The sequence below is a fragment of the Talpa occidentalis genome, unplaced genomic scaffold, assembly GCF_014898055.3.
Source record: "Talpa occidentalis isolate TD23 unplaced genomic scaffold, MPIMG_talOcc4v2.1 talOcc4.13, whole genome shotgun sequence".
Classification (NCBI taxonomy): domain Eukaryota; kingdom Metazoa; phylum Chordata; class Mammalia; order Eulipotyphla; family Talpidae; genus Talpa; species Talpa occidentalis.
Window position 1 is genome coordinate 55,019,644 of NW_023601322.1, and position 26,340 is coordinate 55,045,983.

General features: G+C 39.6%; 1 pseudogene; it reads left to right on the plus strand.

Moving 5' to 3' along the window:
* Window positions 1–25,758, plus strand: part of LOC119242849 (40S ribosomal protein S27-like) — a 46,713-nt pseudogene extending 20,955 nt beyond the window's left edge.
* Window positions 25,759–26,340: the final 582 nt, after the last annotated feature.

Sequence of the window (26,340 nt, forward strand, 5' to 3'; positions counted from 1 at the left end):
AAGACACAGAGTTGCAGGCTGGATTAAGAAACTAAATGCAACCTTTTGCTGTCTCCAGGAAACACATTTAGCTACAAAAGATAACAATAGACTCAAAGTTAAAGGATGGAAAACAATCCTACAAGCAAATGGACGAAAAAAGAAAGCAGGAACAGCTATTCTTATATCAGATAAAACAGATTTCAAACTCAAAAAGGTAAAAAGAGACCCCAATGGTCACTACATTATGATCAAGGGGACAATACTTCAAGAAGAAATAACACTCATTAACATATATTCACCAAACGAAGGAGCACCAAAATATATCAGACAACTATTGTCATCTCTGAAAACAGATATCAAAGAAAACACATACGTAATGGGAGACTTCAACACACCACTAAAAACAATGGATAAATCAACGAGACAAAAAATAAGTAAAGACAGTAAAGCTCTAAATAAGGACCTAGAGTGCTTGGGTTTAAAAGACATCTATAGAACACTAAACCCAAAAAAAAAAACAGAGTACATATTTTTCTCAAGTGCACACGGATCATTCTCCAGGATCGATCACATACTGGGACACAAGACAAACATCAACAGATACACCAAGATTGAAATTATACCAACCATCTTTCTGACCACGAAGGCATCAAGCTAGAAATAAACCATAAAAAGAAGGCAAGGAACTCTCCTACCTCTTGGAGATTGAAAACCACACTAGTGGAAGACCACTGGACTAATGAGGAGATCAAAGAAGAAATTAAAAAATTCTTTGAATTGAATGACAATGAGGACACCAATTTCCTAAATGTATGGGATGCAGCAAAATCAGTAATAAGAGGAAAATATATAGCAATAGAGGCTCACCTCAAGAAACAAGAAAGAACTCAAAGAAACAACCTAATCTCAAAGTTCAAAGATCTAGAAAAAGAACAAAAAAAAAAACCCTAAGCCAGGAGAAGAAAAGAAATAATAAAAGCCAAAGAAGAATTAAATGAAATCGAAAATAAAAAAAAAACAACCCAAAAGATCAATGAAACTAAGAGCTGGTTCTTTGAAAAAATCAATAAAATAGACAAACCCCTAGTCAGGCTCACAAAGGAAAAATGGGAGAAAGCACAAATAAACAGGATCATAAATGAAAGAGGGGAAATCACAACAGACACAGCAGAAATCAAAAGAATAATCAGTAAGTACTAAAAACAGTTATATGGAAACAAGTTCAACAATCTAGAGGAGATGGACAAATTCCTACAACTCTACATTCACCTAAAGCTAGATAAAGAAGAAGTAGAACACCTAAACAGACCAATTATAAGCAGCAAAATTGAAATGGTAATCAAAAACCTCCCCAAAAACAAAAGCCCAGGACCTGATGGATTTACAAATGAATTCTACCAAAGATTCAGAGACGAATTAGTGCCTATCCTTCACAAACTCTTCCAAAAAATTGAGAAGGAAGGGACAATACCAAACACGTTCTATGAAGCCAACATTATACTAATACCAAAACCGAACAAGGACAACACAAAAAAGGAAAACTACAGGCCAATCTCTCTAATGAACACTGATGCAAAAATCCTCAATAAAATTTTAGCTATCAGAATCCAACAACGTATCCATAAGATAATTCACCACGACCAAGTAGGATTCATGCCAGGGACACAAGGATGGTTCATCATCTGAAAATCAAACAACGTTATCCAACACATCAACAAAAAGAAATATAAAAAACATATGATAATATCAATCAATGCTGAGAAAGCTTTTGACAAAGTGCAACACCCATTCATGATAAAAGCCCTTGAAATTCTTGGGATACAAGGAACATACCTCAACATCATAAAGCCTATATATGACAAACCAACAGCCAGTATCATTCAGAATGGTGAAAAGTTGAAAGCATTTCCACTAAGATCTGGAACAAGACAAGGATGTCCACTCTCACCACTGCTTTTCAATATAATACTGGAAGTCCTAGCCAGAGCAATAAGACAAGAGAAAGACATACAAGGAATCTAAATAGGAAAAGAAGAAGTCAAACTATCACTATTTGAAGATGACATAATTGGGCCTCCCCGGTGGCGCAGCGGTTGAGCACTGGGTTGCGAAGCTGCTCCGTGGCCTCTGTGGCGCCGGTTCCATCCCCGGCTGCTCCCCGGCCACCGCAGGAGGGTCCCACATGGCGCGCAGACCTCTCCTGCCGCCCGCTGCTCCCCTCAGCAGTGTACTTCGGTCCTTCTGCCTGCTCTGCTCCCCACTCTGGCTCTGGTGAATTCTCTCACCCTCCCACGCTTCTGACTGTACCCAGTGCATGTATAAACAAAACAAACAAATAAACCAGCAAACAAATAAATAAAGCATGCCTCTATTAAAAAAAAAGCTTAAAAAATAAAATAAAGATGATATGATGATATACATAGAGAACCCCAAAAACTCCACAGAAAAACTAATTCAACTCAACAATCAGTTCTGTAAGTGGCAGGATACAAAATCAACACGCAAAAGTCAGTAGCCTTCCTATACACAAACAGTAAATCTGAAGAAGAAGAAATCAAAAAAAACCATCCCCTTTATTATCAAAACAAAAAAAATCAAATACTTGGGAATAAATCTAACAAAAGAGGTAAAGGACCTTTACAAAGAAAACTATAAAACACTGTTAAAAGAAATAGAAGAAGACACAAAGAAATGGAAAGACAGCCCCGATCATGGATTGGAAGAATAAACATTATTAAAATGGCCATCCTACCAAAAGCAATATACAGATACAATGCTATTCCAATAAAAATTTCAATGTCATTCTTCAAAGAAATAGAACAATAATTGATGAAATTCATATGGAATCACCAAAAACCCTGAATAGCCAAAGCTCTCCTGAAAATAAAAGAAGGGAATGGAGGCATAACACTCCCAGACTTCAAACTCTACTACAAAGCCATAATCATCAAAACTGCATGGTATTGGAACAAGAACAGACACACAGACCAATGGAATTGAATAGAAAATCCAGAAATAAACCCAGAGATTTATGGTTAACTAATCTTTGACAAAGGAGCAAAGACTATGCATTGGAGCAAAGAAAGTCTGTTCAAAAAATGGTGCTGGGAAAACTGGGTTGCTACATGCAAAAGAATGAAGCTTGACCACTACCTCACACTATACACAAAAACCAACTCAAAATGGATTAAAGAACTAGACATAAGACCTGAAACCATAAAATACATAGAAGGAAATATAGGCAAAACACTACGTGATATGCACATCAAAGACATCTTTACAGACACATCACCCAAAGCAGTGATAGTGAAGGCAAAGATCAACAGCTGGGACTACATCAAATTAAAGAGCTTCTGCACAGCAAAAGAGACAATAACAAAAACAAAGAGAAACCCCACCAACTGGGAGAACATTTTTGCACACAATACTAATGCTAAAGGACTGACACAAAAATCTACAAAGAGCTGATGAGACTCAGCACAAACAAAGAAAATAATCCAGTCAAAAAATGGGCAGAAGAGCTAAAGAGAAACTTCTCTGAAGAGGAAATGCAAATGGCCAACAGGCATATGAAAAAATGTTCACCATCACTTGTAATCAGGGAAATGCAAATCAAAACTACCATGAGATACCATCTTACACCAATGAGAATGGCACATATTAAAAAACTAGCAACAACAAGTGTTGGCGAGGATGTGGAGAAAAGGAACTCTCCTGCACTGTTGGTGGGAGTGCAAACTGGTCCAACCACTATGGAGAGCTGTGTGGAGATTTCTGGACCTACTAAACATAGAGCTTCCATATGATCCAGCAATTCCACTCCTAGGTATTTACCCAAAGCACACAGAAACATCCATTCCAAAGAGCACCTGCACCCCTATGTTTATAGTAGCACTGTTTACAATAACTAAGCTTTGGAAACAACCCAAATGCCCAATATTAGATGACTGGATCAAGAAGATGTGGTACATATACACCATGGAATATTACTCAGCATTCAAAAAAGATAAACACATGCAATTTGCAGCAACATGGATGGTGCTGGAAGGGATCATGCTCAGTGAAATAAGCCAGAAAGAAAAGAAGAAGAAAAATACCAGATGGTCTCACTCATAGCAGGAATCTAGAAAACTTAAATAAGGGGCCAGGAAAAAGAATAAATATAGGAATAAATATAAGAAAGAAATTATCAAAATATCAAAATCAACAAACAACTATAAACAAGAGACACTCTATGGGGGGTGAGGGGTGGGGAGGGGAGGGATTGGGGTCAAAATAAGGGGATTGAAATTGTATGGGGAATATAAAAATAAAATTTATTAAAAAAAAAGTCAATGTCCTCCAAAAAAAAAAAAACTGAGTATAAACTCAGACATTGGTGGAATCACATTTTTGAGGTGTTGTCTCATCTGAGGTTATATCTCAAACTCTGCTTTCCTCTTCTCCCACTCCTCCTCCTCCTACCCCAAGAGTATTTATTTGTCCCTGCACTAATGACCCTCATTAGAAGATACATTCTAGGGGCCGAAGCACATAAGCAAGGCATGGCACAGATCCATTCCATTTATATGAGTTTTTCATGTCCATAGGACTAAAGTCCCCAAGCAAGTGGAGTAAGTTTGGATACGAAGTCTTCCATCTCTAGATGGAGTACCACTCAAACACATCCAATCTAGCAGATTCCTAGATGAGATAAAACTGGAGAGAAAATAGTGTTAAAGAATCCAAACCTGGAAAGGTACCAAGGACTTACCCTTCAAGTTCCAGATTCATGATCTTCTAGGCAGTAAGGAGAAAGGGAAAGAGAAGGGGAGAGAGCACCATGGAGAGAGAATTTTGAAAGAGGATAGAGAAGGGGGAAAGGGATTAAATGGGAAGATATGGAGAAAGAATGAAAAAAGGAAAGAAGTTGAGATTCTAGGTACTACTAAACTAAGTCTGACCAAATCTTGGTAGCCACTTGAATTTAGTCTCAATTGATATTACAGTATTATTTGTTGCCTGAACCAGTATCAAAATTCTTTTCCTATAGGATGAACTTATCCCCATATGTATATTGTCATGAGGCAGAAACTAAACCCACTTGGAAAACTGGAAACCCTAGTCCCTGGATTATTTGACCTCAATGCTGATTATCAAACGCATGTGCAGTAGGCAACTGTTATTCTTCCTGCTGTTGGCAGGACTACTTCAGGACTTGGGACTGGTAAGGAGTAAAGTGAAGCCCATCAGTAGACCCTCTGTAAAAATCTGGATGATGCCCAAAATAGGCAAAGTAGGTACTACTATTTGATGGTGGTAAAGGAGTAGAATTTTTACATAAAGTCTAAAGGTCTAACAAACAGCCTTCTGCCTCCAGCCAATGTTTTCCACTCATGTTTGAAAGTATGAAATCTATATATTTTACCTGTGGATCTTACTTAATGACAGATCAGCTCCCCACTAAGTGTAGGTGATCACTAGGTTTTAATTTTTTTCTATGCTCCTTTACCTAATTAGTGGATGAAGGATCAACTGCAACCCTGGCTTCCCTGAAATCCACAAACAGCTCAAACTTTCCAACTTTCCCCTGGGTCTGTGATTGTAAGTTTGTGTTGCTGGAAAACATTCCTACCTATCTTAGGTCAAGTATCCATTTAGCAATGGGAAAACAAACTTGAGGTGTCCACCCCCGGGTGAGAATTGCACATTCTAACGTGTTCATTAGCAATGGTGAAAAAAATTGATGTTGTTTATAGTATTTCTGTTGTTTATAGTGTGTAGTATTTAAATATCTACCTTCAGGGTATCTGGATCTTGTCAGGATTTTTTTCTGCATGTCAACACACACACACACACACATAAAACACAGGTAATTGATGAATGAAATGAAAGTTATTGCTTATAAACGTGTCTACAAATGCTCACTGGGGTGTCACAGAGAAATCAAGGATTTTTTGACCTGATGAAATGTTAGTGACCATCTATAAAGATGAAGGATAAAGCAAAGCAAAGGAAAGATGGAGATATGGCTTGAAGAATTTAATTTCAGGCCAGAGTCAACTTTGCAGATAGTATGGGTTGCTCTGACTTTCTCTAAGGTCATTCCACCTGCCTTTTCAGTCCTTTTTTCCTTCCCCAAATTTATTATGGCTTATTTTCCCAATTGCCAGCCAGTTACTTTTTCCACTGGCAAAATTGTAGAAATAGAATCATAGAATACTTGAGTAAAAACATTGTGTAATCATGTGGTTCCATTTGCCTTATTTTATGAACAGGGTTTAAGTATTTTCAATAACAATCATAAAACCAGTTCATAAAAGAATTTTGTTTTGCTTTTTATTTTATTTTTTACAATTAATTTTTTTAAAACAATATTTGCTTCCTCCAAAACCTTAGGTTGAGTTCCCATAGAACTTCCTTCCCCAAGGCACCCATGCACCATCACCACAGTCCCCTGTGCTCCTTCCTCCCTGCTTCTGATCCCTCTCCCTCCTCATCCTCTGCAGTATGTCTCTGATTTATAATTGTCTGCTTTTGCTTTGTAGTGGTTTGTACTGTTATTGTTTTTTCACTGATGTCTTATTTGGTTCCCCTATATACCTGTTATAAGTGAAACCATCCAAAATTTTTCTTTTTCCTTCTGGCTTATTTCACTGAGCATAATTCCTTCTAGCTCCATCCACGTTGCTGCGAATGGCATCTTTTTGATTGCTGAATAATATTCCATTGTGTATATATACAACATCTTCTTGATCCAGTCATCTATTTTTGGGCATTTGGGTTGTTTCCAGGTTTTCCCTATTGTAAATAGTGCTGCAATAAACATAGGTGTACAGGTGTTTTTTGGATCAATGTTTTTGTGTCCTTTGGGTAGATCCCTAGTAGTTAAACTGCCGGGTCATATGGTAGCTCCATTTTTAGCAGGTTGAGGATCTCCACAAAGCTTTCCATAGTGGTTGGACCAGTTTGCACTCCCACCAGCAATATAGGAGAGTTCCTTTTTCACCGCATCCTTGCCAACATTTGCTGTTGCTTGTTTTTTTGATGTGTGTAATTCTTACTGGTATAAGGTGGTATCTTGGTGTAGTTTTGATTTGCATTTCCCTGATTATAAGGGATGTTGAAGATTTTTTCATATGCCTCTTCGTCATTTGGAGAAATGTCTTTTGAGTTTTCTGCCCATTTCTTGACTGGATTGTTTAATTTTGTTTTTGTTGAGCCGGATGAGTTCATTGTATATCTTTGTGATCAGTCCTTTCCTTATCAGTTGACTGGAGTGCAAAGATTTTTTCCCAATCAGTGGGGTGTCTCTCTATTTTGGTTAATGTCTCTTTTGCTGTGCAGAAGACTTTCAGTTTGATGTAATCCCAGGGGTTTATCTTTTCCTTGACTTTCTTTGTTTTGGGTGATGAGTCTTTAAAGATGTTCTTGCGATGTATGTCTTGTAGTGTTTTACCTATATTTTCTTCTATATATTTTATGGTTTCATGTCTTATGTGCAGTTCTTTTATCTATTTTGAGTTGATTTTTGTGTACAGTGAGAGGTAGTGATCGTTTCATTTTTTTTGCATGTGGAGGTCCAGTTTTCCCAGCACCATTTATTGAACAAACTGTCCATGTTCCATTGCATATTCTTTGCTCCTTTGTCAAAGATTAGTTGTTCTTATAAGTGTGGCTGTATTTCTGGGCTCTCTATTTGGTTCCATTTGTTGGTCTGTTTTTGTTCCAATACCAAACGGTTTTAATTATTGTGGCTTTGTAGTATAGCTTCAAGTTTGGAAGTGTGATACCTCCTTTCTCTTCTGTTTTCATCAGTAGGGCTTTGGCTATTCATGTTTTTTGTGGTTCCATGTGAATTTCATCAGTATTTGTTCTCTTCCTTTGAAGAACATCATTGGAATAGCATTGAATCTGTATATTGCTTTCGGGAGGATGGCCATTTTAATAATGTTAATTCTTCCAATCCATGAGGGGATGCCTTTCCATTTCTTTGTGTCTTCTTCAATTTCTTTTTTTTTAAAGATTTATTTATTTATTTATACAAGCACTGGGTACAGTCAGAAGTGTGGGAGGGTGAGAGAATTCACCAGAATGGAGAGCAAACAGGCAGACTGATGAAGTACACTGCTGAGGGGAGCAGCAGGCGGCAGGAGAGGTCAGCACGCCATGTGGGACCCTCACCCGGTGGCCGGGTATCGAACCGGCGCTGCAGAGGCTGCAGGCAGTTTCACAACCCAGTGCTCAACCACTGTGCCACTGGGGAGACCCCTTCTTCAATTTCTTTTAACAGTGTTTTATAATTTTCTTTGTATAGGTCTTTCACCACTTTTGTTAGGTTTACTCCCAAGTATGTGATTTTTTTTGTTTGTTTCAATTATAAAAGGTATGGCTATCTTGATTTCTTCTTTTTTTTTTTAGATTTTTATTTATTTATTTATACAAGAACCAGGGTACAGGCCAGATGTGTGGCAGAGTGAGAGGATTCACCAGAGATAGAGAGGGGAACAGAACAGGAAGACTGACGAAATACACTGCTGAGGGGAGCAGCGGGTGTGACAGGGCATATGGGACCCATGCCAGCCAACCAGGATGGAACTGGTGCTGCAAAGGCTGTGGACAGCTTCACAGCACAGCACTCAAACACCTGCGCCACCAGGGGAAGCCCAGATTTCTTCTTCTACAGATTGATTGTTTGTGTATAGGAAGGCTGTGGATTTTTGTGTGTTGTTTTTGTATCCTGCTGCTTTACTGAAGTGGTTGATTATTTTGAGAAGTTTTTCTGTGGAGTTTTTAGGGTTCTCTGTGTATATAATCATCTCTTCTGCAAATATTGATAGTTTTACTTCTTCTTTCCCTATTTGGATTCCTTGTATGCTTTCTTTTGTCTTGTTGCCCTGGCTAGGACCTCAAGTATTATATTGAAGAGCAGTGGTGAGAGAGGATATCCTTGCCTTGTTCCTGATCTTTTTTTTTAAAGATTTATTTATTTATTTATACAAGCACTGGGTACAGTCAGAGGCATGGGAGGGTGAGAGAATTCACCAGAGCCAGAGCAGAGAGTAGAACAGGCAGAGTAAGGAAGCACACTGTAGGAGGAGCACTGGGCAGCAGGAGAGGTTTGGGCGATACGTGGGACCCTTGCCCGGCAACAGAACTGGGAATGACCAGGGAACCACCAGGGAACGACGACTGTGGAACGAGTACTGGGGAACGAGTACTGGGGAATGACGACCGGGGAATGAACTGACGCTGTGAGGCTGCGGGCAGCTTCGCAACCCAGCGCTCAACTGCTGAGCCACCGGGGAGGCCCTTGTTCCTGATCTTAAAGGAAAGGGCTTCAGCTTTTCACCACTGAGAATAATGTTGGCAGTGGGTTTGTCATATATGGCTTTCATCATGTTAAAGTATGTTCCTTCTCTCCCGAGAGTTTCAAGGGCCTTCATCATAAATGGATGTTGGACCTTTCCGAATGCTTTCTCAGCATCTATTGATATGATCATATGGTTTTTATTTTTCTTGTTGATGTGTTGGATTACACTTAATCGATTTTCATATGTTGAACCATCCTTGTGCCCCTGGGATGAATCCCACTTGATTGTAGTGTACCATTCATTTGATGCATTGTTGGATTCTGTTAGCAAGGATTTTGTTGAGGATATTCGCATCAGTGTTCATTAGGGAGATTGGCCTGTAATTTACATTTTTTGTGCTGTTTTTGTTTGGTTTTGATATTAGTGTAATGGTTTCGTAGAAATTATTTGGTAGTATTCGTTCTTTTTCAATTTTTTGAAAGAGTTTGTGTAGGATAGGCACTAATTCACTGCTGAACGTTTGGTAGAATTCATTTGTGAAGCCATCTGGGCTTTTGTTTTTGGGGAGTGCTTTGATTACTGCCTCAATTTTGCTGCCTGTAATAGGTCTATTTAGTTTTTCTATTTCTTCTTTGTCCAGCTTTGGATGATTATATCGTTCTAGGAATTTGTCCATCTCTTCTAGGTTGTTGAATTTGTTTGCATAAAAGTGTTCATAGTAATCTCTTATTATTCTTTTGATTTCTACTGAGTCGGTTGTGATTTTTCCTCTTTCAGTTATAATCCTATTTATCTGTGTTTTCTCCCTTTTTTTCTTTGTGAGACTTGCTAGAGGTTTGTCTATTTCGTTTATTTTTTCAAAGAACCAACTTTTGATTTCATTGATCTTTTGGATTGTTTTTTTAATTTCCAATCCATTTATTTCTGCTTTGATTTTTATTATTTCCTTTCTTCTACTGGCTTTAGTGTATTTACTATTTTAGTGTTGTTCTTTTTCTAGTTCTTTGAGATGTGAGATTAAGTTTTTTTTTTTTTTTTTGAGTTCTTTCTTGTTTGTTGATGTTAGCCTGTATTGCTCTGTATTTTCCTCTTATTACTGCTTTCACTGCATCCCATACATTCTAGAAAGTGGTGTCCACCTTGTTGTTGAACTCAAAGTATTTTTTAATTTCTTCTTTGATCTCCTCATTAGTCCTGGGGTCTTCCAGTAGTGTGGACTTCAATCTCTATGAAGTGGGAGGGTTCCTTGTTTTCTTTTAATGATTTATTTCTAGCATGATGCCTTTATGATCAGAGAAGACAGTTGGAATGATTTTGATCTTCACGTATCTGTTGATGTTTGTCTTGTGGCCCAGTATGTGATTGATTCTGGAGCATGATCCATGCTCACTTGAGAAAAATGCGTATTCAGATTTTTTTGGGGGTGCAGTGTCCTATAGATGTCTGTTAAGTCCATGCATTCTATGTCTGTATTTAGGGCTTTAGTGTCTTTTTTTATTTTTTGTCTCGTTGATCTGTCCATTGGTGAGAGTGGAGTGTTGAAGTCTCCCATTATATGTGTATTTTCTTAATGTCCGTTTTCAGAGCTAATAATAAGTGTCTAACATATTTTGGTGCTTCTTCATTTGGTGAGTATATGTTGATGAGTGTTATATCTTCCTGATGTATTGTCTCCTTGATCACAATGCAGTGTTCGTATATGTCTGTTTTTACTTTTTTTAATTTGAAGTCTATTTCATCTGATACAAGTATAGCTGTCCCTACCTTCTTTTTTGGTCCATTTGCTTGTAGGATTGTTTTCCAACCTTTTTCTCTCAGTCTGTGTTTATCTTTTGTGGTTAAATGTGTTTCCTGGAGACAGCAGAAGGATGGATTTTGTTTTTTTTATCCAGCCTGCTACTCTGTGTCTTTTTTTTTTTTTTTAAAGAAATTTCTTTTTTTTTTTTTTTTTTAAGATTTATTTATTTATTTATACAAGCACTGGGTACAGTCAGAAGCACGGGAGGATGAGAGAATTCACCAGAGCCAGAGCGGGGAGCAGAGCAGGCAGAAGGACGGAAGTACACTGCTGAGGGGAGCAGCGGGCGGCAGGAGAGGTCTGCGCGCCATGTGGGACCCTCCTCTGGTGGCCGGGGAGCAGCCGGGGATCGAACCGGCGCTGCAGAGGCTGCGGGCAGCTTCGCAACCCAGCGCTCAACCGCTGCGCCACCGGGGAAGCCCTACTCTGTGTCTTTTTATTGATGAGTTTAATCCATTTACATTTAGAGTTAATATTGATATGTTGGCATCTGTGTTTGCCATTTTGTTTGTCTTTTTTTGTGATTTTATTCCTCACATTATTCCGTTCTTCTTGTTCATTCCTCTGTTGGTTTTGGCTTTAGGACTTCTTGTAGAATTTTTTGGAATGGGTGTTTAGTTGTAATGAATTTCTGGAGTTTCTGTTTGTCTGAGAAGATCCACATTTACTCTTCATAGAGGAAGGAGAGCTTTGCAGGGTAAAGTATTCTTGGTTGGCATTTGCTGCCTTGAAGTTTGCTGAATGTGTTACTCCATTCTCTTCTTGCCCGTAGTGTTTCTTTGGAGAAGTCTGAGGTTAACCTGATTGATTTTTCCCCATAAGTTATCTGTTTCTTCCGCCTTGCCAATTTCATTATTTTTTCTTGTGCCTTACTGTAGTTTTCTTTTAATTGTGGTAATTGGGTGTTCTTCTCACTTCTTGTATGTCTATATGCATCTCCTTTTTCATACTTGGGAAGTTTTCTTCAATTATCTCCTTGAATAATTTCTCAGATCTTTTGTCCCTCTCCTCGCCTTCTGGAATGCCTATAACTCTTCTAATTCCTCACTTCATGGAGTATGATAATTGTCTAAAGTTATTCTCATTCTTCTTCCTTTGCACTTCTCTCTCTTTTTGTCTTTTGTTTCTTTTTATTTCTGTATCTTCAAGAGTACTGATCTGTTCTTCCATTTCCTCAGTCCTGTTTTCAATGCCTTTCCAAGAGCTCTTTTTTCCTCCAGTAATCTTTTAGTCTCCTCCTTTTCTTTTTTTCCTTTCTGAAGGTCTCATTTTCGTTCTTCAGTTCATTGATTATTTGTTTCATCTCATACTTTTTAATCATGATGATTATTAATTCTCTATCTGACAGGCAGAGAAGTTCTTCCATGTTATTGTTGTTGAGTTCTGGTGACTGATTTTCTTTTTGTGGTGTGTCCTCCTACAGGCTTGCTTGGTTATTTTTATTTTTCCTTCTCCCTGCTTTTTGCTTTCTAATTAGTTCTATACATTGGGATGTTGTGACACTGTGTTGGCAGGCATCTCTTTCGATTGCTCCTTCAGGGGTGTCGGAAGTAGGCCAAAACTCCACCAGGGTATTGATGTTGTGGCTGTTTTGCAGGGCACTGTCTCTTACAATTCCCTCCCTCTGTATTAATTCAGTTCCAGCAGGGAATCAGTTAGTTGGTGATTTTGCTCTAGTCACTAGGTGGCACTAAAGACCTGTACTTGCTTACCTGTGCTTTTCCACTTAGTTCTCTGAGAAACCCGGGAGGGGCGGGGGAATGGGAGCACCTCAACACAGGGGTAATTGCTTAGGCTGGATGCTGTTTCTGCCCTGTGTTCACCTGGTGCTGTGCTCATGGCTGTGTGGATCCCTGCCCTGAATTCTGCCCTCTAGTTCTCAAACTCAGGGTCTCAGATCCAAAACAACAGCTGTCACCCTGTGCAGTACCCACTGTTATGGCATGTCCTGTGCCCCAAATCCTGTGCCTAGCTCAGAATGGGGCCTTGCTCCAAGCCTTGTTTCCCTTTTTACCCCCGTTTGAGTGGCCCACTCCCTCTCAGAGCCTGAGGGTGGTTTTGGAAACCCTGGCTTCCAACTATTAGGAAGTTGGTGATTTTGTTCTGATCACTATGTGGCACCAGAGATCTTTCCTAGTATACTTCCAGAGCTGTGCTTTTTCCCCATGGGTCTCCAGGGAACTGAGTGGGAGTGGCTTGGAATGGCTCAACGGTGTGGGGGTGTTGTGTCTGTCCTGTGCTGTGCATCATGGAGATCCCATGCCCCAAATTTTGTGCCCCCTCTCAGTTCCAAAGCCCTCAGATTTGGGACATGGGCAGTAGCCAAGTTCAGTGTCTGCAGCAATGGCGCCATTTGCACCCTGCTCCCGTGCAGGAGTACCTGGTTTTTGATTATCCCGCAGGTCATTCACCTCAGTGACGGTTCCCATGTATCTCCCCACAAACCTAGGTCACGGGCGCAGGGACCTGGGCAGCCGCAATCCACATGTGCTTTTCGAGTACACATGCTTTTCCACACAAGCTTACTGGCTGGCCTTTGGCTGTTTGCAGGTCTTGCTAGGAGTCCTTATCTTCCTCTAACGGTGCCTGGGGCTGTTTGCTCCCCTCCTGTGGTGATTCCCACTAGGTTCTTCACAGTTTTCGTTCATGGGGTGTGGTGCCTGCTATAGTTCCTTTCCATTCACAGTCCCACTTGATCTATAGTTTGTTTTCATTGTTGTTGTGCTTGTTGTTGTTTTTCTTTCTGTTGGTCAGAGTGTACTGGCTTTGTGGGTTGGGGTGGGTAGCAGAGTTCTGAGCTTTCCTCTCTTTTCATTCTCTTTTATGGTAACTTTCCTCTTCGAGCAGTTTACCAGAGTCACCCATTTATCTTCAGTGTCCCTGGTTTTCACAGGGACCTGCTGCTTTTCCTCCCTATTAACTCTTTTATTTATATTGGAGGACTTACTCACAGCATTTCCCTGCTGCCATGTTGATCTCTCTGTTTAATTTCTTTTTGTTTTCTTTTTTTCTTTTAAATTTTATTTTATTTATTTTTCAAGATTTATTTATTTGTTTGTTTATTTATACAAGCACTGGGTACAGTCAGAAGCACGGGAGGGTGAAAGAATTCACCAGACCCAGAGCAGGGAGCAGAACAGACAGACTGAGGAAGTACACTGCTGAGGGGAGCAGCGGGCACTGCAGGAGAGGTCTGCGCACCATGTGGGACACTCACCCGGTGGCCAGGGATCCAACTGGCACTGCAGAGGCTGTGGGCAGCTTCGCAACCCAGCGCTCAACCACTGCGCCACCGGGGAAGCCCTCTGTTTAATTTCTTAACTCCCAGTAAAATCACTTGTTTCAAGGATATTGATCACTGAGTACATTCAATGAGTGCTGAATTTTTATGTTATTTTCAAGATATATCATCTTTTAGAAACAATCTGTATCTATAAATAAATCTTAATAATTTGTGAAAGTCCAATGTTAGAAGCATTAGTTTTGGTTTTTCCATATGTGGAAATGATATAAACAATTGAGAAGACTTTGTTTAATAAAGGGTGGAATTTTTTTTTTTTACCAGGAAATACTATATGAAGCCAGAGGGGAACATTTCATTTCTCTCCCAAACAAATATCTCAGTTCTCCATGTATTTCACATATTTGTCAGGAGGAATCACTGTGTAACTTTTCAGTTCCTCAATGTTCATTTCTCAATTCTGAAATTGAGATTTTTTCATTTTATTCATATGGCGAAAAATAAAGTTAAACATTGTGTAAAAAATTGTTTGCTGCCCATCATGACTGTGGGCCCCAGAATGAGATAAGAAAAGTATGTAAGCAAGGGAATCCCAAGCAAATAGTGTGTTCCCTCCTATGCGCCTCATTTTCTAATCAAAGGGGAAACCCTGTTCTCTTTAACAGATTGGGACCATGTTCTACTGACAGTTGTGGGGGTCTTCCTTCCTTTTCCCTTCAAGAAAATGGGAAAGCAAAATTCAAGATCAATCAAGGATATCCAATTGCAATCCTCATTTCAGGATAGAAGATAGAATGTTGAAAGAGGAAGAAAACAGAGGAATTTATAAAACAAATACATATCATAGGGTCTCATGCTAGAAGACATGAGTCTCTGGTGTGAAAGGATTTATTAAATATATTGTAGAGTGCATGAGAGAAGAAGAAAAGTTCACATAAGTATCAAAATGGGAGCACACTTCTCAACATCAACAATGAATTGTAGAGGAAAACAGAGAAATGCCTTCCAGTTTTGAGAAAAAAAAATTGTTAACAGAATTTTCTATCAAACAGATATAGGTCAATTGTGCTAGTACAATAAAGTATATAAATAAATGAAAGGTAAAAAAAAAATTTTAAAGATTTATTTATTTATTTATACAAGCACTGGGTACAGTCAGAAGCACGGGAGGGTGAGAAAATCAATCAGAGCCAGAGCGGGAAACAAAACAGGCAGATTGATGAAATGCACTGCTGAGGGGAGCAGCCAGTGGCAGGAGAGGTCCGTAGAGCCATGTGGGACCCTCACCGGTGGCTGGCGATCAAACCAGCGCTGCAGAGGCTGAGGGGAGCCTCGCAGCCCAGCGCTTAACTGCTGCACCGCCAGGGGAGCCCCTGAAAGGTAAAAATTTTTACACATCATATACACTTTGTCAGAAAATTACCTAAAGGAGTTCACAGTAGAAGGGGAGCAAATGAGATCCAAGAATGAGGAGTTGCAACTGAAGATGGACTATGCAGATGACTAATGGCCCTGCAACCTAGAAGACACAGAGCCCCAAATCAATATATTCCATGTTTCTCAGCACTACTGAAGGCCATGGTAATATTTAAACATAGAATTCAAGGCAAAGGGCCTCCCCGGTGGCACAGCGGTTGAACGTTGGGTTGCGAAGCTGCCTGCAGCCTCTGCAGCGCCGGTTCTATCCCCGGCCTCCGGGAGAGGGTTCCACATGGTGCGCAGATCTCTCCTGCTGCCCGCTGCTCCCCTGAGCAGTGTACTTCGTCACTCTGCCTGTTCTACTCTCCGCTCTGGCTCTGGTGAATTCTTTCATCCTCCCACACCTCTGACTATAACCAGTGCTTGTATAAATAAATAAATAAATCTTAAAAAAAAAAAAAAAGAATTCAAGGCAAAATTTAAAATAAAGCATTTATTAATCCTTGGAAAACAATACACGGCAAAAAGAAAGAAACTATAATAATAGTATGCATTGTGATTCACCAGCAAATCCATTCACTATAATAAAACACTAAATCTGAATGTAACCAGAAAATGACATCCAATTACACTAGAAAAATGGAGGAACAAAAGAGGAGTGGGTTTTTAATTTTTCCTAAAAGGAAGCTATTAGGTAATGTCTTAAAAGAGTAAATGAAAGCAAAGAAACATATGCATATGATTTAGCTCTACAGAGGTATATAATGTGGAAAAAAATGTAGAGAGAGGTTACTCCTGGGGAGTGCTTCTTTTTATAAATATGTTAAACCTTGGACAGATTAATTTCAGTAAAATAAAAGCACCACTTTAAAAAAATCAACATATTACAAAGCTGTGAGACAGGCAAGTTCATTGTTAAGCATGGTTCTCAACCTGTCCCAAAGATAGTAGCTACGTAATAGAAGCACCTACGAGCTTTGAAAAAAGTAATGACACTGTTATTGACTGTAGGGCCAAGTTTTCTTAAAAGTTCCTCAGGTTATTTCTAATGTTGTTACCAGATCCCCATGGTACCCAGCAGTCCCAGGGCAAGGTAGCTTTAATGATGTTGAGGCATGCTGTCCACCAACCTGCTGTCAGCCAGTGTTCTCTCCCCACAACCTGTGTTCTCCCCCTCCACCCACATCCCACTCCCACACCATAATTCCAGCTCTAGCCATGGCTCCCTGGAGCCAACATGTTCACCAGCATTCCCTGGAATGAGTGTAAGCCAGGCAGGGATTTCCCCACCCTCTGACTTTTTTTTTTTTTTACCAATTTATTTATTTATACAAGCACTGGGTACAGTCAGAAGTGTGGGAGGGTAAGAGAATTCACCAGAGCCAGAGCAGGGAACAGAACAGACAGACTGACAAAATACACTGCTGAGGGGAGCAGCGGGCATGGCAGGAGAGGTCTGTCGTGCCATGTGGCACCCTCACCAGTGGCCGGGGATTGAACCGGCACTGCAGAGGCTGTGGGCAGCTTCATATCCTAGCACTCAACTGCTGTGCCACCAGGGGAGGCCCTGGACTTTTCCCCCCTTTATGTCTGACTCTAGGATTCTAAATTGGACCAATCACATGTGAGCTAAATGCACCAATCAGGTTTAAGCTCACTTCATTATTTAGTTATTCATGCAAAGATGGATGACCCATCCCTGGCTCCTTGAGTCATTTTTGAGCCGGTAAATGAATCAACAAAGTGAAAAATTGATAGAGAGTATCACAATGAGAAGGGAGCATAGATAGTAAGTTCTGCCTGAGAAGATCAGAGAAAGCTTCACGAATGCTGTGATTTTTTTGGCCTGGGTCTTAAGAATATACAGAAACTTTCTGAAAGACATTTAATGCTTATAACATTATATAAAGAAGCCATTCAATTAGTAGGTAGGATGAAATATTAAATGTTACTGGTATCTTCTATGTATCATGTACTTTAGCAGATAATAAGATAGACTATAGTGAATACTATGAAATGAGAATTTCATTTTATAATGAGTACTATAGTCCTCCTGACTCACCATTTTATTTACTTATTTATTTTTAAAGATTTATTTATTTATACAAGAACCGGGGTACAGGCCAGATGCACAAGAGGGTGAGAGGATTCACCAGAGACAGAGCTGGGAGCAGAACAGGCATACTGACAAAACACACTGCTGAGGCAAGCAGCAGGCAAGACAGGAGAGGTCTGCCGCACCATGTGGGACCCTCGCTGGCTGGCCGGGATCAAACAGATGCTGCAGAGGCTGCGGACAGCTCCACAGTGCCGCATTCAAATGCCTGTGCTCTGACTCACCATTTTAGAACAGGGATGTCTGTGTCGGGAACCCACCTAACCCTTGTGGAACTGGGGAAGGGCTGACCCCATAGCCAGAGGTGAGCTGAAAAACCCCCACAAGCCAGGCACCTCTGGCTGCCAGTTGGAGCCCAGAGGGGGATCCAGCCACTGCTAGGGCAGACAGCAGACCATGGGAGCAGGGAAGTGCCTTCCTGACTTGCCATTTTAGAACAGGGATCTCTGCATCCAGAACCCACCTTTACCTTGTGGAACTGGGAAAAGGCTGTCCCACAGCCAGAGGTGAGCTGAAAAGCCCCGGCAAGCCAGGCCCATCTGGCTGCCAGTTGGAGCCCAGAGGGGGATACAGCCACTGCCAGGGCAGAACAGGTATCTCTGCATCCAGAACCCACCTAGACTATGTGGAATGGGAAAGGGCTGTGAGCTGAAGGCCCCCACAAGCCAGACCCCTCCTGGCAGAGAGTGAGAGCCCAGAGTGGGTTCCAGTGATTTGAAGCCCAGTGGGTGATCCCTCCACTGCCAAGGCAGTCTGTGGGACCTCAAGAAACACCTCTGGAATTAAACAAATACAGAAGGAGGAGATCTTCTGGGACAGCAACCATTAACATATCCATAGCACCACTGCCCTACTGGATTTCTGGCATAACAGTATTGGACTCAATGGACCACCAGTTTCCAACATCCCAGAAAGAGCACACCAAAGAGATGCTGGCCAGTACCAGCAACACAGTGTCCCAAATCAGAGGACAAATTAGAAAACAAGCAGCAGGGAGAAGAAAAATTATAAGGAACCAAGCACATCCCCAGGGAAAATCACACCACAAAAAAGACAATCAAACACCAGATTAAAAAACAGATTAAAAAACTGAAAGAAGTGGAAAATGATATGGGAAAATTAATAAATGATATGGGAAAAATAATCACGATCAGAAGAATGAAATTGAGTCCTAAAGAGGGAAGTGAAAGAAATGCAGAAGATCAAAAGATTAATGGAGGAGCTAAAGGAACTCTGGGAAAAGCAATGAAAGCAGAAAAGATGAAATGGAAGAATGAATAAGTACTCTCGAAGACACAGTAATAAAAAGAACCAAAACAGAAAAGGAAAGAGAAGTACAAAGGAAAAAGAATGAAGAAAGACCTTGGGAACTATCTGACTCTACGAGGAAAGGAAATATAAGAGCTATAGGAATCCCAGAAGGAGAGGAGGGAGACATAGGAACAGAGAAAATATTCAAGGAAATAATTGAAGAGAACTTTCCAAACATGAAGAAGGAACTGAAAAATAGACATACAAGAAGCAAGAAGAACACCAAACTTCCATGATGAAAGGAAAAATACAGCAAGATACATAATAGTAAAGCTCTCAAGAATCCAAGATAAGGAAAAATATTGAAGCTTACAAGAGGGAAGAAACAGATAACATACAAGGGAAAACCAACTAGGCTGACATCAGACTTCTCCAAAGAAACACTATAGGCAATGAGAGCGGAGGGACATAGACAACAAACTCCAAGACAACAAATGCCAACCAAGAATACTCTATCCCACAAAGCTTTCCTTCCTCTATGAAGAAAGAATAAGGACCTTCCCAGACAGACAGAAACTCCAGAGTTTCATTATGATTAAACCCCCACTCCAAAAAATACTACAAAGGGTCCTAAAGCCAGAACCAACAGAGGGATGAATAACAACAAAACAAGACCCCCAAAAATTAAATAAATAAATAAAACGAGAGAAAAGACAAACAAAATGGCAAATACTGACGCTAACATATCAATATTTACTCTAAATGTAAACAGACTAAACTTTTTAATAAAAAGACACAGAGTCACAGGCTGGATTAAGAAACAAAACCCAACCTTTTGCTGTCTCCAGGAAAAACATTTAACTACAAAAGATAAAAATAGACTGAAAGTAAAATGGTGGAAAACAATCCTACAAGAAAATGGAGCAAAGGGCCTCCCCGGTGGCGCAGCGGTTGAGCGCTGGGTTGCGAAGCTGCCCGTGGCCTCTACGGCGCCAGTTCGATCCCCGGCTGCTCCCCGCCACCGGAGGAGGGTCCCACATGGCACGCGGACCTCTCCTGCCGCCCGCTGCTCCCCTCAGCAGTGTACTTCGCTCCTTCTGCCTGCTCTGCTCCCCGCTCTGGCTCTGGTGAATTCTCTCACCCTCCCGCACTTCTGACTGTACCCAGTGCTTGTATAAACAAACAAACAAATTAATAAATAAATAAAAACATGCCTCTATAAAAAAAAAAAAAAAAAAAAAGAAAATGGAGCAAAAAAGAAGCCAGGAACAGCTATACATATATCAGATAAAACAGATTTCAAACTCAAAAAGGTAAAAAGAGACCCAGGTGGTCACTACATTATGATCAAGGGGACAATACTTCAAGAAGAAATAACACTCATTAACATATACTCACCAATTGAAGGAGCACCAAAATATATCAGGCAACTATTATTATCTCTGAAAACATATCAGAGAAAATACACATGTAGTAGGAGACTTCAACACACTACTATCAACAATGGATAGATCAATGAGACGAAAAATAAGTAAGGACACTAAAGCTCTAAATAAGGATCTAGACCTCATGGGCTTACCTGACATCTATAGAACACTAACCCCCAAAAAATATGAGTACACATTTTTCTCAAGTGCACATGGATCATTCTCCAGGATCAATCACATACCGGGACACAAGACAAATATCAATAGATACACCAAGCTGAAATCATACAAACCATCTTCTCCAACCAAGAAAGGATTAAACTATAAATAAACCATAAAAAGATGGCAAGGAACCCTCCTACCTCATGGAGATTGAAACCCATACTACTGGAAGACCACTGGAGTTGAATGACAATACATTGAGTTGAATGACAAGGAGGACACCAATATCCTAAATGTATGGGATGCAGCAAAAGTCGTAATAAGAGGAAAATATATAGTAATACAGGGCTCACATCAAACAAGAAAGAATTCAAATAATCAACCTAATCACACGTCTCAAAGAGCTAGTAAAAGAACCACAAAATAACCCTAAAACCAGTAGAAGAAAGGAAAAAGAAATGAATGCAATAGGAACTAAAAAAAATTCAAAAGATCAATAAAATCAAAAGTTGGTTCTTTGAAAAAATAAATAAAATAGACAAACCCCTAGCCAGGCTCACAAGGGAAAAATGGGAGAAAGCACAAATAAATAGGATCACAAATGAAAGAGGAGAAATCACAACAGACACAGCAGAAATCAAACAAATAATCAGAAACTACTATGAACAGTTATATGCAAACAAATTCAACAATCTAAAAGAGATGGATGAATTCCTACAACTTTACAATCACCCAAAGTTAGATAAAGGAGAAATAGAACACCTAAACAGACCAATTACAAGTGGTGAAATTGAAATGGTAATCAAAACCCTCCCCAAAAGCAAAAGCCCAGGACCAGATGCAATACAAATGAATTCTACCGAACATTCGAAAATGAACTAGTGCCTATCCTTCAAAAACTCTTTCAAAAAAATTGAGACGGAAGGGATACAACCAAATACATTTTATGAAACCAATATTACACTACTACCAAAACCGAACAAGGACAACACACAAAAAGAAAACTACAGGCCAATCTCCCTAATGAACACTGATGCAAAATTCTCAATAAAATCAAGCCAATAGATCCAACCACGCATCAAAAAGATAATTCACCATGACAAAGTAGGATTTATTCCAGGAGCACAAGGATGGTTCACCATCCAAAAATCAATTAATGTTATCCAACACATCAACAAAAAAGAAAAAGGCATACAAGGAATCCAAATAGGGAAAAAAGAAGTAAAACTGACACTATCTTCAGATAATATGACATACATGATATACATCTCAGTAACATCTTTAAAAACACATTACCTAAAGCAAAGATAGTGAAGGAAAAGATACACAGCCTGTAGTACAGAAAATCAAAGAGCTTCTGTACAGCAAAAGAGACATTAAATAAAACAAAGAGACACCCAACTAATGGGAAAAAATATTTTGCACACAATACTGCTGATAAGGGACTGATCACAAATTTCTACAAAGAGCTGAAGAGACTCAACAAAAACAAACTAGCAATTCAGTCCAAATGGGCAGAAGAGCTAAAAAGACACTTATCCAAAGAGGAAATGCAAATGTTTCCAGGCATATGAAAAAGTGTTCAACATCTCTTGCAATCAGAGAAATGCAAATCAAAACCACAGTGAGATACCACCTTACACTAGTGAGAATGGCACATATTAAAAAAAAAAAAAAAAAAAAAACTAGCAACAACAAATGTTGGCAAGGATGTGGAGAAAAAGGAACTCTACTCACTGCTGGAGGGAATTCAAACTGATCCAATCACTATGGAAAGCTATCTGGAGGTTCCTCAAACTACTGCAAATGGAGCTTCCATATGATCCAGCAATTCTACTCCTAGGAATCCACCCAAAGGACACACAAAAAATAATTCTAAAGGATACTTGCATCTCTGTGTTTATTGCAGCACTTTTTACAATAGGTAAGATATGGAAACAACCCAAATGCCCAAAAATAGATGACTGGATCAAGAAGATGTGGTATATATACACATAGACTATTACTCAGCAATAAAAAAAGATAAACTCATGCCATTCATATCAACATGGATGGAGCTTCAAGGTATTATGCTCAGTGAAATAAGCCAGAAAGAAAAAGAAAAATATTGGATGGTTTCACTTATAGGATGAATGTAGAGGAAACAAATAAAGGATCGGGGGGGAAAGTAATTATAATAAAAAAATCAAAATCAACAGGCAACTATAAATCAGAGACATTCTTCAGGGGAGAAGGAGAGAGATGGATCAAAACAGGGGTGGGAAGAGCACAAGGAACTATAGTAATGTGACACAGGTAAATTGGTGGTGGGAATTTCACGGGACTACACCTGAGAGGAGAAAGCATACATTGTACAAGAATTATGTAATATATATATAATAAAAAATAAAAATCATATGCTCATATCAATAAATGCAAAGAAAGCACTTGACAAGATTCAATATACATTTATATAAACTCTTTAAAAAAGGAAATAGGTTGTGATACTCCTCCAGCCTCTGCAGAGACCAATGAGTCCCCTAACTCAGACAAGGAGTGTGCTAGAGCAGTCAGATGCTACAACCTTCTGCAAGACCCTACAATCCCCCATCCAGACTAGCAGAGGTCTCACATCTTTCTGCAAGACTCCTTCAATCCCCAACCAGACTGTGAAACCCTGGAACCTCTTCAGAAATAGTGCCACAGCACCTAGAGACATCAAGAGAGACCACATCAGTTCCTGCCCAGACCTGCAGAAGCCTTGAAACTTGCTGTGAGATCCCACCTGTGACCACTCAGAACAGTGAGACCCTGGACTAATCTAGGGGAAAATGCCAAGCAACCAGAGGTCTTATGAGACCCCACCAGCCCCCACCCAGACAAGCAGAGGCCTCATGACTTCACACAAGACACGGCCAATACCAACAAAATGCTTGCGACCTTCTACAGGATATGGCCAGTGTCCACCTGGACCTACAAAGTCCTTGTGACTTCCCACAAGATCCTGCCAGCATCCACACTCACTGGTGAGACTATACTCACCACAGAGAGTGATCCAGAGTGACCAGAGGCCTCATAACCTCCCATAAGACCCCACTAGTGGCTTGCCCAGCTATGTGAGAACACTGACAAGTGAGGGGGCTGGGGCCACGCCCAGAGGAAACCCCACATACAGCAGCTGGGTTTCAAAGCTAATAACAGGCAGAAGGAAAGACCCAACAACTGGCAGCAGGGGTTCAAGCAAATCAGAGAGAGAGAGAGAAAGAAAGAAATATCTCTAGAATCCCAATTCATGCACATGAAACCTATATTCTCCCTATCAGATATAGAGTTTAGAATCACAATGATAAAGAAATTCAAAGAAATGGAAGAAAAATCAGAAAAACAAACAAATAACCTTAGAAATAAAGTCAATGAACTAATGACAGTAAATGAAGCTCTAAATAAAATAAAAATGGAGTTTCAGGATTTCAAAATAAATATGGAAGATGGAAAATCAGGAAAAGTTGTGGAAGTAGAATAGATGAAGTGGAATGAGTCAGTGTAATTGAAGATGCAAACGTGTAAGAACTCAGGTAGAGAAGAAAAGAGAGAAAAAATTTAAAAATGAAGACACACTAAAAACTGTCCAACTCCATGAGAAAAGTCACCATAAGAATAATGGGAAAACCATAGGGGGAAGAGGGAAAGAAAGGAATGACCATATCAATAGATGCTGAGAAAGCATTTGATAAGATCCAACATTCATTTATGTTGAAAACCCTCCCAAACTGGGGATAAATGAAAATACATTAATATGATAAAAGCCATTTACTACAAATCCATGTCTAACATCATTCTCAATGGTTAAGAACTGGAAGTTTTCCCACTAAGATCTGGTATAAGACAAGAATAGCCATTTGCTATTCAACATAGTATTAGAAGTTCCAGCTAGAGCAATTTAGACAAGAGAAAGATATAAAAAGAATCCAAACTGGGAAAGAAATAAAGCTGTCAGTATCTGCAGATGATATGATAATATACATAGAGAACCCTCAAGATTCCACAGAAAAACTAAGACAATCAGTTCAGTGGGAGGGCATAAAATCAACACACATAAAATGGTTGCCTTCCTATACACAATGAGAAAGAAGAGGAAGAAATTACAAAAGTGATCCCATTTACAATTATAACAAAAAAATTAAATACCTAGGAGTAAACCTAACAAAAGAGGTGAAATATTATAAAGAATTGTTGAAAGAAACAAAGCAGATACAAAGAAATGGAAAAATAATCCCTGCTCATGGATTGGAAGAATGGTCAAAGTGTCCATTCTACCCAAAGCAATATACAGATTCAATTCAGTCCCAATAAAAATATCAGTGGCATATTTCATAAATTGGAACAAATATTACTGAAATTCATATATGGAATCACAAAAGGCCCTGAACAGCAAAAGTAATCTTGACAAAGAAGAAAGAGAATAAATAAAAAAGAAGATGTGGTAAAAATACACAATGGAATACTATTAAGTGATCAAAAAAGATAAACTTAGGCCATTTGTGGCAATGTGGACGGAGGTGGAAGTGTTGATGCTAAGCAAAATAATTTAGAAAGGAATAGTTAAATACTGGATGGTATCACTGATATGTGGAATATAAAACAACTAAATGAATAGTCAAGTAAAGATGCAGTGAAAAATAGCCCTTGATAGCTGAGGAGGGAACAAGAGAGGGGAAGAATGCAAGGGAAGGAAGCACAAGGGTCTGTGGTGGTAGACTGTGGGTAAATTAGTAGTGGGTACAAAGTGGTGGTAATATCTGATGGGGTTAACCCAACATTACCTCAGTTAAAGATTAATTAATTAAAATAATAAATATAAATAAAATTGCAGGGACACTCTCAAAAGATTAGAGAAAAGAAATGGCTAGTTCAAAGTCCAAATTCTTATTTTGTGGATGCAAAATGTCCAGGTTGTTACATGATGACCATGGTTTTAAGCCATGTTCAGAAGGTGGTTCTTGCATAGGTTGTTCAACAGTGTTGTGTCAGCAACAGGAGGAAAGACCAGACACACAGAGGGGTGTTCATTTAGAAGAAAGAAACACTAATGACATACGACTTCCTGAATTTGTGTTATATTGCAAAACAACTTATCAGTTCAGTAATTCTAGTTACTCTACCAAGATAATGAAAGCATGCATAATTTTGTAAGGTATACAACAGCAATCTCCTGTTTTGAAAATTAATAAAGTTGTTATTATGGGAGAAAAAATAAAAAGAATCCAGTGACCAGGCTAATTTTGCCTTAACAAGTTGCATTTGGGAAGAACCTCAACAGGTACCATTGTGTTTATTCCTCTTCTGATCATTGCTAACCCCCCAATTACAGCCTGTCCATCCTGCCATCTCTGGTCTGAAATATTACCTTATGTAGGGTAAGTAAAGTATCAGGCTTTTCTGCCCTCCCACCATTAGGATTGATGATGGAAACCTGTGGTGCTGAATGAATGCCTGATGGCAGGCACCTGGAGTAGGGTGTGGATTCACCTGGGCTGAGAGACTGGGCTTATAAGGGTAGTATCATTAGCAAGAGCAGAACGAGAGCAGAATCAGCAGAGAAGTAGAGAACATGAGAGAACACCAGAGAGCCCAGAAAAGAGCAAAGACTTGCCGGGGGCTAGGAAGCCTTC